The sequence below is a fragment of the Pantherophis guttatus genome, chromosome 3 (genome assembly GCF_059756535.1).
Source record: "Pantherophis guttatus breed Tessera chromosome 3, ASM5975653v1, whole genome shotgun sequence".
Lineage (NCBI taxonomy): Eukaryota > Metazoa > Chordata > Lepidosauria > Squamata > Colubridae > Pantherophis > Pantherophis guttatus.
The window spans coordinates 111,307,234-111,322,886 of record NC_142065.1 but is presented as its reverse complement, the minus strand read 5'-3'; the positions used below and the strand labels follow the sequence as shown (position 1 = coordinate 111,322,886).

Genomic DNA, 15,653 nt, shown 5'->3' with positions numbered 1-15,653 from the left:
TGGTGGGAGCAGCACGAGCTTCACAGCTGAAAGTCACCTGAAGTAAAAACAGTTCAAACAGCAAACATTGCTTGAAGCTTGTGGGAGGAAGAAGGTCCAGCAACAGCAGTCCCGATGATAGCTTGCGTGCTACAAAACAGCAAAAGGCAAGCATCCGTGGGAGTCTCTCTGTAGCGGCGTCTGGAGTCCTTATCTGCATTCTTCTCCCATCTGCGGCGTTGCAACAAGCTTCCTGCAGGAGCTGTGCATTTAGGCCTAGATTAGACTAGGCCCAGGTAGCAAGCAAAAGGTCCTTGCTTATATAGGGAGTTAACCTGCAATTAACTAGGGCGGGGAAGGCTTGCAGGTAATTGCCAACAGCAGATGGCTTGATTAAAACCATACTGTTTGTGAGTAGGCAGATAGCCACAGCAATCCTGGAAACACTCGTGACAATCCCCTTCTCTGCGGCTATTTGACTGGTTAACAAACATACATTCTACATTGGGTACATATATACATCAATGGTAAGTACATTCACATAGCCATCAACATTTTTCCCAGAAGATAGAGGTGTTGGTCACGGGGCAGCGGTTTGGTAAACACGTCCGCTACCTGTTCCTTGGTTTCACAATACACAGTCTTAATGAAACCTGTTTTCACCAATTGCCTCACATGTTTGTTTTGTATATCAATATGGCGCGATCTCTGGCCTACAGCATCGGCTTCCGATATGTTAATGGCAGCCATGTTATCCTCATAGACTTTTATAGGTTGCATGGGCTGCCTCCATAAGCTTACCAGAAGATCGTCAAACCAAACTAGGTTTTTGGAAGCTTTGGACAAACTTACATACTCAGCTTCCGCTGTGGAAGTTGCAATTAACTTCTGCTTCCCAGAGTACCAATACACGGGGCTACTATTTAGGTATACAATGTACCCCGAGGTACTTTTTCTAGATCTAACATCCCCTGCCCAATCGGCATCCGAAAAACAACTCAATCTTAATTCTCTAGTTGCTTCTGGTTCCAATAACAATGAGTAGTTCACAGTACCTTTTAAATATCTCAGGAGTCGTTTGATTCCGCTCCAATGGTACTGTGTGGGATGTTCAGAATGTCTAGATAACACATTTACACTTAGACTGATGTCCGGTCTAGTCCAATTTGCAATGTACAACAATGACCCAATCACGGACTTGTAAAGGGTCTTATCCTCAAACTCCGTATTCTCAGTGTACATATTCTTAAGGAAGTCTGTTGCCATAGGGGTATCGCATGGCTTCGCCTCTACCATGCTACACTTTTTAAGCAATTCCTGAATCTTATCTTCCTGAGAGAGCCGAAACCCCTTCTCGGTTTTTACGAATTGCACCCCTAAAAATTTGCTAATGTGACCTAATGGTTTTAAGGCGAAACTCTTACTTAGGTCCTCAGAGAACTTCTTAAGCCTGTTCTCTGATCTACAAATATATAGTATGTCATCAACGTACAACAGTACTATTTCCCTAATGCCCTGATCTTCCTTGACAAAAACACACTCGTCAGCCGATGATGGTAAAAAGCCCATCTCTCTCAGGCTTTTTGTGAGACACTCGTACCATCGCTTACCAGATTGTTTTAAGCCATATAGGCTCTTGTTCAACAACCACACATCGTCTTCCCGATGGCTTACTCCCTGAGGAATCCTCACGTACAGCTCTTTGTCTAACTGGGCGTGCAGGTACGCGGTCTGAATATCGAACTGATATACATGTTCGCCTCGCATGGTAGCGATGGTGAGAGCTGTTCTCACGCTCTCAGGGCGCACCGTGGGCGAGAAGGTGTCCTCATAATCGTCAGGGAATCTCTGCGAAAATCCCTGCGCCACTAGTCTCGCCTTATAGATAAAGCCCCCACCTTCAATGGGCTTTTGCTTGAAAAGCCACCTGGTGCCGATCACCCTCTTGTCCTTGGGCAATCTTGTTGGCATGAATACATCGAGCCTTCTCAGGCTGTCTAATTCTGTATCCATGGCGGCCAGCCACTTCTGTCATTCATGGTCAGGTAAGGCTAACATATCCTCATATCTCTGAGGGGTGGCCAAAACCTGGTCGACTGAGGTAACAAAGTCGTCGTACCTCTTAGGCTTATTGCCCCTGGTAACCCTAACTGGTCTGCCTTTAGGGGAGTCACTTACATCAGAGTCGTCCGATGAGTCATCTACCTCGTGACTATCACTATGCGTCTCAGAAGCTGGGCGCCTATCCTTCCTGGCTACCCCCATCTTGTGCTTCAATACCCCTTTCAAGGGTGCCTGGGATGCACGCTTCCCAGAACCAGATGTATCCCTATCCTCGGGTAGGTTTTCTGATACATCCTCCGATTGCCTATGACGACTACGGGAAGGGTTCCGAGTAAGAATCTCATTGGCATGGATCTTACTCCAGTTGGCCCCTTCGTGAAAAGTGGCAGACCTTGATATCATTAATTTCCCGTTAGGGTAGGCAAACCTAAATGCCTTGGAGCCCTGCTCATAACCAACAAATCTCAGTTTAACAGAGGTTGGGTCTCCCTTTCTCCTGAGCTCCTTCGGGACATGAACATCGGCCATCACCCCGAAAACGTGGAGGTGTGCCAAGCTAGGCTTATGGCCGTATAGCACCTCGTATGGGGTCTTCTGCACTACACTAGACCACACTCGGTTCAAGGTGTAATTCGCGTATCTAACTGCTTCTACCCAGTACGCGAAGTCTAGTCCGGAATCCTCTAGGGCGCACCGCATCATAGTTTGTAATACATCGCTGCGCTGTTCTGCAACGCCATTTTGAAACTTAGAGTAAGGCGCGGTGCGTAAGTGGACTACGCCCTTACTCCTCAACCAGCTGGAGAACTGCCTGGAATTAAATTCAGTCCCCCTGTCAGTTAAGATCTTCTTAACTCTGACCTGGTGCTGGTTCTGGACTAAGTTACAAAATTCCTTAAACTTAGTCAACGTTTCACTCTTGGACATTAGGGGAAAAACGAATCCAAATCTGCTATGGTCGTCTACTATGGTAAGAAAGTACCGTCTCTTACCCACGGAAGGTGCAAATGGACCCACCAAATCCATGTGGACGAGCTGAAACGGGTGTTCAGAGTACCTCTGAGACTTCTCGGGCGCAGATTTCGCCTTCAACTTTGCACTCCTACAAATTGAACAGTCTAGGAATGTGTTACAGTCATTGATCTTGGTTCCCCTTGAGTGTTCGGTTACCTTCTTTACTATAGGAAAACTCACGTGACCTAATCTACGATGCATCAAGTGAGCACATTCATTGTGCAACGGCTCACCTGTAGCAATTGCATTAGCATTTTCAGGTTTCCTACTATCTGACTCTAAGTTAAAATTTAAAAACTTTTTATTAACTTTACATTTGTCTTTACAAGGCTTCCTCTGGTGAAAGTCTTGATCCTCATCACCTAGTTCTAACTGTAATTCATTGTTACTACCAAATGAGATAGCATAATTGCTATCACTGCAGGACTCAGCATTCGTATTGGGGGAATAATAAGGCAAGCCACCTATCTTCAAAACCTCCCCAATCACACATTTGTTGTTTTTGATCACAGCTGTTCCTCCTGAGAACAGAATCTCCACTCTAGGGTTCTCACATATCCTCATCAGGCTTAGCAGATTATGATCTATCTCTGGTACATACAATGCTCCATGAATCTCCCCTATCCCAGGGATATAAACATCTCCAATGCCAACAACATTCACCTTTTTACCGTTTGCAACTTTGACCATGGATTGATGCCTTCTCATATTAGCAAACAACCTTCGGTCACTGACAACATGGTTACTGGCTCCACTGTCCATTAACCATAGTTGCTCTCGCTGTTCCCTTGTAAGCTCTGACTCAGTAGTTTCCACTATACCTACAGAGCTATCATTAAGCCTGGGATTGTTCCCTTTGTTGCCTCTATTTGGCTTTTTACCCCTTCTGTGGTTAGGAACATCTATACTTGGCTTTCTACCAGGAGGCAATGACCTCCTTTTACATTTATTATCAGAAGGTGCCTTTGAACATGCCCTAGCATTCACATTTTGTGGGCAATCCCTTCTATAATGTTCTCTTGAACCACAATTGAAGCATTCTCCGATAGTATATGCTCTATCTGAACTATCGGGCCTTCTTAAAGGTTTTTCCTTTTTGTGAAAAGCCGCCCTGCATTTTCGCAAGTTATCTTCAGCAATCAGTCTGCCAGATAACACTTCTAAAGATAAGTTATTACAACTAACATTATCCAGTTGCGATATAAAATTATCCCAGCTAGGGTCAAGGGAATTGAGTATAACAGTAATGAGGGTTTGTTCAGACACTGTTTCCCCCCTCAACATCAATTCCTGCCTTAACCTGTTTAACTCACATAAGTGTTCATTAATATCTACTCCCGCCTTCAACCTTGCGGAATAGAACTCCCTATAAACTCTGTTTGTAACATGGGAGCTTTTTGAACAAAATAGCTTATGTAGTTTCACCCAAACTTCTGTTACGGTCAGGTTACTAGGTATACTGGGATATAGTGCAGGGTTAATGGACATCAATAAAATACAAAAGGCCTTATGGTGTAAAATATCAACTTCTAAGGACCATGGTCTAGGTGGGGGTTTTAACAGCAACGATAAAACATTTTCTTTCATTAAAATTACTTGAATACTTTTAACCCATTCCTTAAAATTTCCTCCACCCACACTTAAACTTTTAAAATTAGGAGGAAGGACCTGTACATTATTAAACATGGAAATAGACATTAATTGATGTTCAAAATGTGGTCCGTCCTGGAACGGGCAATAAGGCATTGGAATGGAAGCACACAGCACAGTGTCTTCCATCTGGCATTCTGACGATCGTTCCTCCCCAATGGGAGGGATTAAAACTTCACGTTGTGCGGATGCAAAACTCATCCTGGCTTGATCACAAAAACTCAAGGGTCCTCTCTGGTGCACATCTCTAGGAATTTTTGGACGCGCTCCCAAATTCCTATCTTCAGTTGAGGTAGCCTCCGGAACCGTCCTGGATGTCGATGTCGTCACGGATGGATATATCCCACTCGTGGCGTGCGCTGAATTAGTCGCAGACATCAGGGGGGCTTTGGGATGCACAGCTCCTATTTGTTGAGCCGATGGTGCCTGCAAACCATCGCCTAAAATGGTTGCCAAAGTCTCTATCACACTTGCAACCTTACGCTCAACATGAGAGTCTCTTAAATTTTTAGCAGAAGTCACTGATGTCATCAAGGGAGCTAAAGTCTTTATAGCCTGATCTATGATGGCTTCAACAGCAGGTGGCGCAATGTCAACTTGGCCATGCTGGTTTAACAAAGAAGCAGGAACATTTGAATCAGGCAGTCTGTTATCCCCCATTACCCACTTATGGTCTGAGGTGGGGGTTTTAGGAAAAGATTGAAAGTCTCTTACCGATCCGGTGTTTTGTAGGACTTCGATCTTCTTTCCTTTCACGGCTGAATTCTTTAATAATTCACTAGAATCAGCAGTCGGGTTCTGACTTACTGTGGGCAAACCTAAAAACTGAAGGATTGCCTTCCTAAACTCATCATCCACCTCTGTATTTGTTTTCAAGACCTGAAGTGGCGTTCTTCCAGTCTCTACTTCTTTTGGTGATGATGGTTTATTCACTATCTTAGGCCCTTCAGGAGTTGAGGCCTCTGCTCCAAAACTTATAGCTCCACTATTCTCTAAGTCAATTAGAGTTTGGGGTTTTTCAGCCAAAACATTTTTGGCCTGAGCCCCAGACAGTCCAGTTTGTGACTTCATACTTTGTGCTGCTGCTGCTGCCCTAGTCAACATCTATTCAACTGCAGACATTCCAGTCTAGCGCGTTACCACATGAGCGTAAGTTCGTTAAACCATCCTCTGCTACCAACTGTGACGAAATGGGGTTGAGGGGTACCCCGGACCGTGAACCAGCTCATGAGTAAACACACTGAGACTGAAATGATTCTGACAGAGGCATCTTGTGTAAAAATATAATTTACTTTAAAACATTTAAAAAGCACTATGTCTTTAAGAAAACACATTAAAAACAAAGTCTTATCTGGGTATGTGAAACAAGGCTATCTCCCTAGATCCCTCTCCACAATACCGAAACAGTTCACAAAAGAATAAAGCTAGCATGAAGGTAAGCAGCTTCGGCGTCGATACATCATCAAGGCCATCATGGTGGGAGCAGCATGAGCTTCACAGCTGAAAGTCACCTGAAGTAAAAACAGTTCAAACAGCAAACATTGCTTGAAGCTTGTGGGAGGAAGAAGGTCCAGCAACAGCAGTCCCGATGATAGCTTGCGTGCTACAAAACAGCAAAAGGCAAGCATCCGTGGGAGTCTCTCTGTAGCGGCGTCTGGAGTCCTTATCTGCATTCTTCTCCCATCTGCGGCGTTGCAACAAGCTTCCTGCAGGAGCTGTGCATTTAGGCCTAGATTAGACTAGGCCCAGGTAGCAAGCAAAAGGTCCTTGCTTATATAGGGAGTTAACCTGCAATTAACTAGGGCGGGGAAGGCTTGCAGGTAATTGCCAACAGCAGATGGCTTGATTAAAACCATACTGTTTGTGAGTAGGCAGATAGCCACAGCAATCCTGGAAACACTCGTGACACAGAGATACCCCCTGGCAGAGGCCCAAGACCCAAACGGTTCCAGTTTCACACCATGCTCCCGGCGGCCATCTTGGGATGGCCACCGACCAATAGGGAGCCAGGATTCAAATGCAATGGCGGGAAATGAAAGAAACCCCAGGACAAATGGGGGAACAGCCAAAGGCACCCCAGAAGGGACACACCAAGGCATCTGGAGCTCACCTCCCGAGCTCGAAGCCAGAAAGACACCCGAGGCCCCAGCAGCCATGATAGGCCCTGCACGCAACCCCTTCACGCCAGCCACGCACCCCAGAGACACTGCCGCGAACCGAGGGGGCTACGGGGGGCCATCGATGATAGCACACACCCCCAGATACTCCACACGATGACCAACCCCCACGAAGACAACCACAGGGCACCAACTATGCTTGAATCATGCAGATGGCAGGACTCGAACCCAGCACCCGCAGCACCAAGCATAAGAGGCCCGAGGGGAAGAGGCCACACCTGCTACTCAACCCCCATGCAGCCTCCGCCCAGCCTACTCACGTGCCCAGGGACCAGCAATCAAGGATCGGGACCCACCGCAGCCGCCACGCCTCAGAACCCCAGAAGTCCTTGACTTACGACCGCCTCGCCTCCTCGCCTCTCTCCAGCCCCCTGCATGGATCCGGACGCCCAGCGATGGATGCCTACCTCCAGAGATGAAGCCGGACACCCCAGGAGTGAGATGGGACCCCCCAACTGGAGGCCTAGGCCGAGGCCTAAGAGCAGCAACAGCCAGCTACTCCCCCATCGGCTACAGTAGCGAAATGGGCCTCGCACGTGCTCAGTCGGCTCCAGCAAGAAGAGAAGGAGAGAACATAAATCCAAGTCCGTACAGAGCTGCAAACTGCATACCCAAGCCATATTGTGAGTTCCCTTACCTGAGACACCATGGGCAGCAACAGACTGTGAGTAATTCATCACACAATTCAGGGAATTTACCAGCTAATTTTCCCACTCTTAAATTAGATGGATCGAACCTTATGCAGTGGAATCACCAACTCCAGGTTTTATTTTTAAAAGATTTTTTTAGTTGATGACCCCCCCACAAAACCTTGGACTTTAGAAACAGATTGCTTGCATCACAGGGCTTACTATTTAATTATAGCAAGTATCCCACCAGGTGTATACCCCAGCCTAAGCCATTATCTGACTGTGTCTGAGATACAGCAGAGAATATTTAATCTGTTCTATAGTAAAAGCGCTGCCACCACAGCAAGGATATCCAGGGAATTCCACTCTGCCAGGCATAAAGCAGGGACTCCCATGGGTGAACATATACTGAACCTGAATGCCACAAGAACTGAACTGATACAAAGGGGGGAGGATATATCCGAAGAGAGCATGAAGAGCATAGTCATCAACTCCCTGGACTCCAGCTGGGACAATTTTATAATGCAGCTGGATAGCATAGGCTTAGGCCACCTCACACTCGAGTCACTGACAAATAGGATAATAGCAGAAGATAGCTTAAGGAGGGACCGCTCCATCAGCTGCAGGGACAGCAGGCCAACTAAGAAAGTTGAGTTCCAAACCAGGAACCTAGACTACCCAGAATGCTTCACTTGTGGCTCAAAGAATCACTACAAACGGGATTGCCCAAGAAACTCAAGGGGAAGGAACCACACCTACCAAAGGGAAAGGGAAGGCAGGAAGCCGGGGCTCCCCGATAGATCCCCATCAGACAACAGATACAGGCACAGAGACTCCCCCGACCCAAGGAACAGAAGGGAAAGTAGGGACAGCTCTAGGGAGAGCCAACCAGGGTCCATGTATGGGATCGGGAAGAACACACACACACACACTCACAAACCAGAGAAGGAGAAGTATGGCTCATCGACTCGGGAGCCACCAACCACACAACTCATGACATAAAGATACTGACCTCATTCACAGAGGAAAACTACCACATTAAGATGGCCAATCAAAACAGGGTCCTAGTGACAGGGAGAGGAAACACGTTCATAAGCGGAATAGGCAAAGTAGAGGGGGTATTACTCATACCCGAAATACCCCACAACATTTTAGCACCGCTTAAACTGAGCAAGGACATGGGCATAGAGACCACCTTCAAAGAGAGAGAAGCCTACCTGACCAGAGACAGGGAAAGCATCGGCAAAATAGTCATTAATGGAGGGCTAACATACCTCCACCCTAAAAAGAATAACCAGACCCAAGTTATCGCCCAACTAGAAAACACTGAGAATAGAGTCAACACACATGTTGAGGCAGAGGGGGGCAGGGAAGACGACCCCACCGAAGGCAACACGACACACAGAGGGAAATTGCTAATAGGCAAACCCATTCACGATGACTGCGCCCATTTGCTACACAGAAAATTGGGCCATGCCAGCTTCCCAGTCATCCAAAAAATGACAGAATGTACCAGTGATTTGAAAATAAAAAACTGCAAAAACTACTTAGAGTGTTCTATATGTAAATCATCTAAGTTAAAAACCAAATCCAGACCTAGAAAAGCCACCCGTACTACCAATTCTATCTTCCGCCTGGTACATATGGACATTGTGGGCCCCATGAAGCCCTCTATAAAATACAAAAGGAGATATTTTCTGACAATAGTAGACGACTACAGCCGCTATGGCTTTGTGTATACCATTAATCATAAAGACGAGGTATTCCAAAAATTTAAAGAGTTTTATAAGAGAGTGGAAACGCAACACAACACAAAGATAAGGCAAATAATGACAGATAGGGGGTCTGAGTTCTTATCGAGGGAATTCTCGAACTGGTCAAAGATGCACGGGATAATACACTACAAGACTTCTCCCTTTTCCGTGTTCCAAAATGGAGTCGCAGAGAAGAGGAATGGAGTCCTACAAACAATGATGAGATGCGCCCTAGAGGATGCGGGGTTAGGACAGCCATTCTGGGCGGAAGCTCTCAACTACTCAAATTATACGCTGAACAGACTCTGGTCTAGCATAATAGGGAAAACACCTTATGAGGTGATGTACGACCGAAAACCAAAGATTGCGCACCTGCACATATTTGGAGTCACGGCGGATGTGCACATCCCCAGGCAACTGAGGCGAAAAGGAGACAAGATCTCCAGGAGATTAAGGTTCATGGGGTATGAACCAGGCACAAAAGGCTATAGATTCATTGACAGGGACAATAGGTTCATCGTATCCAGAACAGCGGTGTTCCACGAGAATGCCAACTGGTCTAAGATACACCTCAACGAGACACTCATCAGACAGGAAGACACAAACGAATCAAGGGACAAAAGCAAACCCATCACATTAGAAGCAAATACACAAGACAGACAAAGACCAAGACACCATGAGGTAGCCACCAAGGGGTGGAAGGAAGACCACCCCATCATCAAGGTAGACACGGTCACAGAGAAGGAGGCCAAATACATGCACGACACCGACACAAGACCCATGAGACCTATCAGACCCAACAGAAACAAAATGCCCAAGAGGTTTAAAGATTATGTCATGTCCATTCACCCAAATAGAACAACACCCAACTCATACGAAGAAATCATTAGTCTGCCGCAGGTAGAGAGAGATAAGTGGGAGCAAGCTATGGAAAGGGAGATGGCTAGCCTGCGCGAACTGAACGTGTACACCCCCTCTAAAGTCCCAGTCAATAAGACACTCATAGGCATGAAGTGGGTTTTCAAAATCAAGGAACTCGAAGACAACAAGGCCCTCTACAAGGCTAGACTCGTAGCTCAGGGGTTCGCCCAAAGGTATCCAGACGACTACACGGATACCTACTCACCCACAGTTAGGGCAGAAAGTGTCAAAAGCGCCCTAGTAGTTGCATCTATCTTAGGCCTAGAAGTCTACCAATTTGACGTTCAAACCGCATACCTCCATGCGAAGTTAGACAAAGAAATATATGTCAGGGCACCCCCAGGGAAAGGCGCGAAAGAGGGAGTCACTTGGCTACTAAACAAAAGTTTGTACGGTTTAAGACAGTCCGGGAAAAGATGGTATGAATACCTAGCCAAAACACTCAGGGACATGGGTTTTACCGCCACATCAGCAGACCTCTGCCTCTTCGCCAAGAGGGAGGGCACATCGATCGAATACGCACTCGTTTACGTAGACGACATCCTGTACATGGGGCAGCACAAGCAAAATTGCGATAAATTCACCAGAGAACTGGGGAAACAATTCACACTCAAGACCCTAGGGAAAGTCAATAAGTATCTAGGAGTACAAATCGAGAAAACAGAGAACGGGTTCAAGGTTTCTCAAAAGGAGAAAATATTAGAACTTATACATAGATGCAACATGAGGGACGCTAAGCCATGCGAAACCCCCAGGCAAACAGACTTCTTGAAACATATGCACGAAGAGGGGGAGTCATTTAAGGACAACACCTTGTATAGATCTGTCATTGGATCCCTCCTGTATATTGCCAATTGGACAAGGCCCGATATCAGCTTAGCTGTTAATTTATTATCCAGACATGTCAGTGAACCCAAGGCATACCACTGGGAAGGGGTGAAGCGAGTAATCAGGTACCTGAAACATAGCATAGACGCGTACCTATGCCTGGAACCATCCAAATCCAAAGAACCGGCGCTGACCTGCTATGCGGACGCTGACTGGGCAGGTGATACCAAGAGCAGGAAAAGCACATCAGGTTATGTGTTCCTCATCAATAACTGCCCGGTACACTGGTATACTGGCAAACAGAACCTGGTTGCCACATCCACGGCAGAAGCAGAGTACATCTGCCTATCAAAGGCAGCTAACAATTTAGTGTGGTTCGATGACCTGCTCTCTGAAATATGGACCGAACTGGCTTATCCTATAACTATCCACGAGGACAATAAAGCAGCCATAGACATCTCCAACGCAGAAGCAGTGGGTCAGAGATCCAGACATATCGACATCAAGCATAAGCATGTCAGGCAGTTATCAAATGTAGGTTTTATTAGGGCCGTACATTGTGAAACCTCTGAGCAAGTCGCGGACATTCTAACGAAACCATTACCAAACAAGCAACACACATATCTCACATCAAAACTAGGGGTGACCATGCCGGGCACAGAATCAACCCCGAATGTTAGGCATTTAGAGGGGGATTTGTTACGAGTAAATGCCTAACTGTGTATACACCATTGCATAGACTGACCCACTGATCCCTCCTCCCTCACTTAGCCCTTCCCATAACCCCTCCTTACCTTGACTCCACTTCCTCCATATATAAGGCTGTGCGCAGAAGTCCAGGACTAGTTCCAAATGAGTACCTGAATAGAAAGAAATGGAGTAAATAAATACATTGAACTCAAAGCCTATCGTGTCTGTGATTATTGGGCAAGATCCTTGGAAAACTTACTTATCAGTCTATTGTGTATAGAAGCACAGCGTTCCTAGGCTAGCCTGTCTTAATTGTAAGAACAACCCTTTCTCTTTTTTTTTAATTTATCCTAAAACATCTTCTGATTTTCTATGTGATCCGTTAAAGTCTTTTGAGTTGGAGTGTGAATTCTTTGATTTGTGTGTGTGATTGTTTTATGGTGTTTAAATCCTGTTTTTGTTTGTGATTAGGTTCTTCCATCCTGGATCTGGCAAATAAGAAATTGGTTTACAGTCCACTCTCTGTTTTTCCTAGCCCTTTGTAGTTGTTCATTTCCTATAATTATTCAGTTTGCTATTTCTGTGTTTTAGTGAATATCTCTTTTTCCTCATGTGTTTAAATTACTTTGGCTTGATGTATTTTCCTTTTTGGGTGTTTGTTTTTCTTTCCTGTGTCCCACATCTGTTTGGATGTTGTGGGCCCTTGTAATTTTCTTCCTTTGTTGTGAAAAATAAGGTGGCTTCAGCTTCTTAATGGCCCATTGACAAAGGTGGGGGCCGAAACTCTGCCTGAGTTGCTGCTTGTTTACTTTAGGGAATTTCCCTGCTCTTTTAATATAAAGTTTCTCATATCTTTCAACACTACATATTGTACTTTCTAATTCATCTCTGTAACCATTCCCAAAAGGGCAGCATCTTTTGCTGCAAAATGTAATTCTCTGCCTCCAGGAAAATGCAAGTCAGATTCAAAAAAATCTTCCAAAATCATTTCTTTGATATAGAATAAGAATAAGAATAAAAATAATTTTATTTCTATACCACCCTTCTCCCGAAGGACTCAGGGCGGTGTACAGCCTATTTTAAAAAAAACAAGACAAACACCAATTTAAAATAATTAAAAATATTAAATGGATTCGGCTCAATTTAAAACCCCAGAAATTTAAAACATCCAATTTAAAATTATGTTGCAAACCCAGCTTGGCGGAACAACAGGGTCTTGGGTATAGGCTTAATTAAGCGTTTTAAACCTCAAAAATTTCCAGAGAAAAAGCAAAAAGCAAAATAGTATTCAGAGCAGAAAAGAAAATTCATCGTTACCCATTTCCCCCTCCTTTCTCAGACAGGCGTCGCAGAAAGAGGAGGAGGGGTGGGGGGTGAGAGAAAGGAGAAAAATGTTTAAAAGGAACAAAAAGCTTCCCTTTTCCTGTTTCTCTCCTCCCTGGGAGGGGTGGGGGAGAGGGAAAAAATGTTTTACAGCACGCAACCAAGCCTCACTTCCCTTCTCCATTCAGCATTCTTCCAACAAAGCAACACGTTCTGCATTTCTCTAATTTCTCACCTTATCAACACACAGGCATTCACATTTGTATCAGACCTTTTGTATAACCTACTTTCACATAAAAAAAATTCATTTAATGCGTCCTCCATACAAACCAGTCATTAAAATTATTTCAATGAACTAGCTTACTCTCAAAGCAGCGGAAAACTCAGGCAACAGTTTTAATCACAATGGTGATTTTGGGCCCGAACCACTGCCCGTTTTCCACAGCTTCAAGTCCAAGCCTATTCAATTTGCTGGCCAGCCAAACATATCATAATTAATTCAATCACATTCAATTCTACACACTATCATTATAGATGCACATCAACAAAATATTGTTAAACAGAAATCACATCAAGTTGATCAATTCAAATCATCGGAGTCTTCCCATTTAGACAGGTTTTATGTTTTTATTACCTGCTAAACCCCAGGTGGGAAGAACAATAAACAATTTCTTCTTTCAGCCTGGTTAAAAATCTTTGGCACAAAGATTTTCTTTCTCCTCTCTCCTTTAGATTTCATCAAACAGACCCTAGCAAACTCTGCCTGATACTTGATTAACTAAGGGGGTCTCTTTTTCCCCTTTCTGGCCACCTTACGCCTAAGGCTGGCCACTTATTAACACAATCTAGAGGGTTGAAAAATGCCATTTTCCCCTCTCAGGAGATTGATCAAATCTCCTCTTCTGTTCCAAAAATGACCAGGACCTTTCTATTCCCCGTTTAAATGAATACTTGCCTGGCAAGCGTCACTTCCTCGGCCGTCCGTGGAGTTACTGGGTCTTGTCTGCCCCCCTTGTGGGTCCTTGGCTTAAGCTGCTTCGCCAGCGAGCATACGGCAATCTCTCAACGAAGGATTCTGTTGACTTCAAAGGAGTCTTGGTGCCGGCTGTCGAATCCTTGGTGGGAAAGGTCGCTCTCGCTGGGGCAGTTCGCCTAGGAAGAAAAAATCTCTGTTTCTCAAAGTCCCTTCTGCCGGGTGCCAAAATTGTTATGGAAGAAGGAATTAAAGAAACATCCCTTCAGGGCAGACAGAATCAGTTTATTTATTTATTTATTGCGATCAGACCGGTATCATTACCAAAAAAGTCTGAACCAAGTATAAAATGGAGACCTCAGTCTTTATACATTTTCAAACAAAGGATTCTGTTAACTCAGCAATTCATATGGTCATATACATTTGTCATTTTTAATTGACATTTCCTAATTACTGTTTCATTTTATTCTCTGCCAACATTCATAATTCTTTTAGCAAATTACTGAAGCATAGATTCAAATCATCTTCTGATGATAGACAACTTTTAACTCATGTGGATCCCCTTGACCTAACCGACCTTTAAGCTGTATGTCATTAGAATGTTCCTTTCTTCTTACAACTTAGAGGCCTCCTAGAGGTACCAAAAAGATTTTGGCTGAGTTTGTACTTTTTCCAACCGGATGCATTGCTTTTTAGAATAGAGTGAATAGAAAGTTATCCAGTGGTCATCTATCAGAGCCTGTTTCATTTACATTAATATGGTAACAGACAGTGGTGGGATTCTGCCGGTTCTAGGTGGTTCGGCAGAACCGTTTGTTAAATTGCTGGCTTGCCCCGCCCCTTGCCCTGCCCCTCCGCACCACTATTTATTGCCAATAAATAGTGGTGGGCGAGGAGTGGGCGAGCCAGCAATTTAAAAAACGGTTCAGTGTTTTTTTGTAATTTTATTGGCCCGTTGATTAGATCGGCCTCCCAACTCTCAGCTGATTTGCTCTCAGCTGTTTTGCTCCGGGCTCTGCTGCTTGCTTGCAAAGAGTGCTGGAGCAGATTTTTTCCCCCCTAGCTATGCTGAAAAACAAAACTGAAAGTAAAGCAGGCTGTTGGCTTTGGTGTTGCTGCAATGTTGGAAAATCAGGCAGGCAGATTTCTTTTCTTTTTCCTCACCAAAAACAAACAATGGGAAATTTAGGGAAAAAGAGAAGAGTTCAAGATTTTAAAACACAAAAGAAAAAAAGCTCTATTTAACTAGGGAATTGTAATAATTGAAATACTATTAATTGTATATTGTGTTGAAAGCAGAAATGGTTAAGTTGTGGTTTGGAGGAATATATGGGGGAAATTATTTGGTTTATTATTATTGGTAAATATAATTAATTGATTTGTAAGAAATTGGATTGCATGGAAATAATTGGAATATTCATGTTCATATTGATTAATATACAAAAAAGATAGTTATATAACTAATTGATTTATATTAAAATGTTGAATTTATATTAAACAACTGTAATATTACATAATTAACCAATGTGAGGATGGATATAAAAATAGATGACAATGGGAAGGGGTATAATATAGAATAGAAGGGAAAAATTGAATTTGATTAAGATTAGAGATGAGGATGAAGGGTAATATTGGTTTTTTTTACAAAAAT

At 44.2% G+C, this 15,653-nt stretch overlaps 1 long non-coding RNA gene across 1 annotated transcript in view; it reads right to left on the bottom strand.

Moving 5' to 3' along the window:
- The window catches only part of LOC117661077 (uncharacterized), a 34,811-nt gene extending 22,934 nt beyond the window's left edge, over positions 1-11,877 (bottom strand). The window contains exon 1 of the long non-coding RNA XR_015733519.1: positions 11,811-11,877. This is a non-coding gene — a long non-coding RNA (uncharacterized LOC117661077). The remainder of the gene's footprint in view (positions 1-11,810) is intronic.
- Between the last annotated feature and the right edge of the window lie 3,776 nt (positions 11,878-15,653).